Here is a 4296-nt window from a genome sequence, read left to right as displayed (position 1 = left end):
GCACCTTTCAGCCCCAAATAACCTAGAAACAACCACCTTCTCCAAACCCAAAACCCTATACGCTGAAACCCCCAAATCGTGGTAAAAAAAACCCTAGGCAAATCTTCAAAATACAGATGGGCATATCTGACTAACAAACACAGACCCTATAGCTTACAGCGCAAGAACCATGGCGGGGGCGAGGTGAGGGCTTACCGTAGTTGGGCGGCGAAGCACCATCGGGGCGACGAACATGCGACATCCCGACGAAACGGCTCCAGCAATGAGATGCACCGCGCCTGCGCGGCGGCTCTCGCCCTTCTGCGGCGACTCCAATGGTGGTGGTGCGGTGCCGCCGACGATCGCCCTTCCCTCCTCCCCTTTTACCTCCTCCCCTTTCGTTATGATCGTAGCCGAATAGACAAGGAGATAGGAGGAATTACAGAGCCAGCCAAGGGTTTCCTTGTAAAAATGCTGCGGAACCCCTCGCGAACGCCAGCTGTCGCCTCGGATTGGTCAACAAGTGGTCAAATGGAGCGGCGACGAGTGGCGTAAAACAATGACCGTACAATTACATGTAGACGTATTAAGTGACCGTATTAATCGTATTTTGAAGTACAGTGACCAAAGCATGCTTTTTTCGTAAGTTCAAATACCACCAGTGCATTTTACTCAAATTTCTTTGAATCAAGGAGTCCTGATGATTTGGCTGGGTGGCTGGGAGCCTCGGACTGGTGGCACCGTGGCAGCACCCGACAGGCTGGGAGATATATACATACATTGAATAGTAGATTGGGCAGGGTACGTGGCACCCATAAATATCGCCGGCATGGAGCCTCAGAAAAAGCGCAAAGCGCGCCGAGATATTTTGTTGACTGGCTGGATCCAAAAAAGAAATCATGCACCTGCCAGTGTTTACATGGCCGAGAAGCTGCTACGTCACCCCGGCTGCTCCACCGTCCTCCCCGCTCCACTCCTCTCCCCGCCATCCTACCCTTTAATGGCGACAAGACGCGGCCGTATGTGTACCAACCAACCACAGTTTCTCCTCCCTAATCCTGCGCGAGGCGGAGAGGGAGAGGAATCATTCCCCGCCGGAAAGCCTCGTCGCGCGCCCACACGTTTTTATTCCGCGATTGTGACGGCGGCGCGCGGAGCGGGAAAGGAGTGGCGGGGCTGAGCGCTCGGCCGTGCTAGCCCTTGGCTGTGGCGCAAGTGGATTCACGGACAGGTGCCGCCGCCCGCCGCCGCTAGTTGCTAATTTGTGGTCTTTTAAGCCATTCTGAGTAGTTCTGGACCATAGGAGCCCCGAGCGAACGGCTTAGGTTCTTGGCCGGACTGTTCTTGCCGGAGCTTGGCGGTTTCTGAAGTCGCGGCTGAGGCGCTCTGATCTGATTCTGTCGGAGAAAGGAGGCGAGCGGTCGCCCAGGTAATTCAGAATTTCCCTGTTCTCTCTTGAATGGCTACTTGTTCTTATTTGCTGTAGATTTCTTGTTTCATGTTACCAGTCTCAGCTTCGGGGTTCCTTGAAAGTTATACTAACAATTAACAAGCACCTCCATGGTTCCCCTTCCCTTGTGCCCTCCATAATTCTGCGAAGTGTGCATCTCACTGAGTTCTACCATGCCTTGTATTTTCGTGACGTCTATCCTGTGTTGTTTGCCACATTGTTGGATAGACCCCGCAAAAAATATTCTCTACTAGTAGTATTGTACTGTATTTATTTAGTCATAGATTCGTTCACTTTACGCCGTTTCATGACAAGAGTCTGAGCAAGTTTCATGACATGACAGTCCAACTTCATAGAATGGGATTAAAACTTAAAATAACCATCAGAATGACTTCATAGAATGGTCAAAGTTTACCATTTTAGTAGTCTTGTCCTTACTATTTGGTACTGTGACAATCTATAACATGTTGTAGAACAAGTTTCATGACCTGACAGTCCAACTTCATAGAATGGGATAAAAAGAACTATCAGAATGACTTTGGTAAGACCGTCAAAGTTTACTATTTTACTAATCTTGTCCTTGCTATTTGGTACCAATCTGTAACATGCTGTAGAACATGTCAAGTACAATCGAAGTTACTGTTATCTTAATAAAGTGGTGGTACTTTTCATAATTTGTGCTAAATGGGTGATTTGAAGTTTGAACTATCAACCCTATATTTCGCCTTTGTGCAAAATGTGCAAATTCACATTTACGTGTGTCAATTTGTGTAAATTTTAACAGCTATTGTTGTCCTCCAGCTCTTTCTTTCTTTTCTTCTATATACTGGTTTCATTTGGCATAGACAGGTATATCACACTACAAAATGACTTACTACCATTCTTTTCCTGTTTGCTGCAGAAGTTTCAGGCAATTTTCTTAAACTAAACTCATGTCAGGTGGTGCTTCCAAAAGATTTGGTGCTGAGCAAAAGTGATATCAGAGAATCATCTTACCGCAAGCACTCCCTGTGGATGGCACACTGGACAAGAGATGGCCACAGTGCAGAACCTCAAAATAGCAAGAGCTGTAGTCCGTTTGAGGAAATCGATGATGTCGGATATTCAAAAGATTGTGGGAATTTACCTTTTGAGCTCATGAAAGCTAGGATGGCTGAAAGGTTGATGGTTGGAGTTAGCCATGGAGGTGCATCTTCCGGGAATACACAGCAATTCAGTTCTAATATGTGGGGTGTAGCACATGATGTTTGCCAAGAAGTTCAATGCAAGAATACTGATCAGTTTAATAGACCTTTCGAAAGATCTATGGTACAGAAAAATCTGAATGTATATGCTGCTAAGACAGTGATATCAGAAAGATTTTCTGTACATAAGCCTTCAGATTTATCTGTGGATTCTCATAAACTTTTGAGCTCTGACAATCTGAGTTCAGAATGGAGTCATTTTCCTATGTTTGCAATCAATAGGAAAATTGACAGTATACTCAACCCAAGACGGTCTGCTTTTTCTGCGTCATCTGATAAAATTTTTGTCCCACAATATAATTTGAAGGCGAATATATCTGCGTCTAATACAATGGCATTTTCATCAAAGGAATATCAGTTCCACACACACCAAGTATCTGATGAAAATATGACTCACTGCAAATCTGCAGCAGTCATCCAACCTCATCAAGATGATTGTCTCGGTCTCAATTCCGACCATGCAGGAAGAAATCTGAAAGCACATTTGACAGTTGAAGAATCGTCCTCTTGCAGTAAGGATGAAACTAACTCCCTCGGTAGCCCATCAAAAGGGTCACCTTATCAGTCTAGCAAGAATAATGACATATTTTCAGCAAGCAGAAAAGACGATGAAATTGTTGAACCTTTGTTGGAACATAAGTTAGGAACATCTGAAAGATGCCAAAAACAACAGGATTTGGAGGAAGTAGTATTTTATGAGCCAGCATTAGATAGAGAATACCAGATGAAATCAGTTGATGCTTCTTCCATTGGCAAGGGCATTGATATGGACATTAATGGCCAAGGTGTGACATTTCCTAATTTGTTACAGGGTGAACAACAATATCGCAAAGTGGATTCTGCTGTGAATTTCACAGAGATCTCCAAGTTACTGGATAAAATTGAAAAGGCACCAGTAATGAAGAGCAAAGGTGAAGCACTGGCTTGTAGAAAACCACCAAGGCAAAAATTGACAAATAGCAAGCAAAAAGGGTCCTGCTTATTTGAAATGTTGACAGTACCATCCAAATCACATCTCACATGCTCCAAAGATCCAACATATTCGGTGAATTCTCGCAGTAACACAAGCAGATGTTCATTGGAAACACAGAAACAGTTCTCGACAAAAACAGATACATTGTACAGCGATACTCATGATGCATCAAAATCCATAGCAGGTGAGACGGTTATGAAATAATCTAGTATAACTTGACTTACCTTCTGAACTTCTGGTGCACCTGGATGACAGAACTTACGTATTTGTCAGGTTGTTTGTGTCAAAACATGCCATCTGATAATCTACATACATTCTTGCACTACCTCTGCTCACTGTAATGTTAATGACTTGTTTGTTCTGGTTTCTTTGCAGGGTTAGCTTCAACGTCAACACAAAAGGTACAATTCCACTTTGCTTTATGTTAATTTACTATATGCAACCAAAAGATAGTCTGGTTTTCCAAGAAACATGAAGGCATTTATGCAGTCATGAAAGATTATTTAGTAGTATATGACTTTATTCTTGTATTAGGAAAGAAAAAAAAGATCAAGGAAATCATGAAAAATCAGAAACATGTAAAAAAGGGAAAATACAAACATATCAATCAGACGGGAAAGAACTTAGAAAATCCATGTTTGCTTAATTTT

At 43.3% G+C, this 4296-nt stretch overlaps 1 pseudogene; it reads left to right on the top strand.

The window, feature by feature from the left end:
• Window positions 1–2361: 2361 nt before the first annotated feature.
• The window catches only part of LOC119268781, a 4801-nt pseudogene continuing 2866 nt past the window's right edge, over window positions 2362–4296 (top strand).

Source organism: Triticum dicoccoides, chromosome 3A (assembly GCF_002162155.2).
Source record: "Triticum dicoccoides isolate Atlit2015 ecotype Zavitan chromosome 3A, WEW_v2.0, whole genome shotgun sequence".
Lineage (NCBI taxonomy): Eukaryota > Viridiplantae > Streptophyta > Magnoliopsida > Poales > Poaceae > Triticum > Triticum dicoccoides.
The sequence above is the reverse complement of the archived record's forward strand: the minus strand, read 5'-3'. Positions and strand labels throughout refer to the sequence as shown.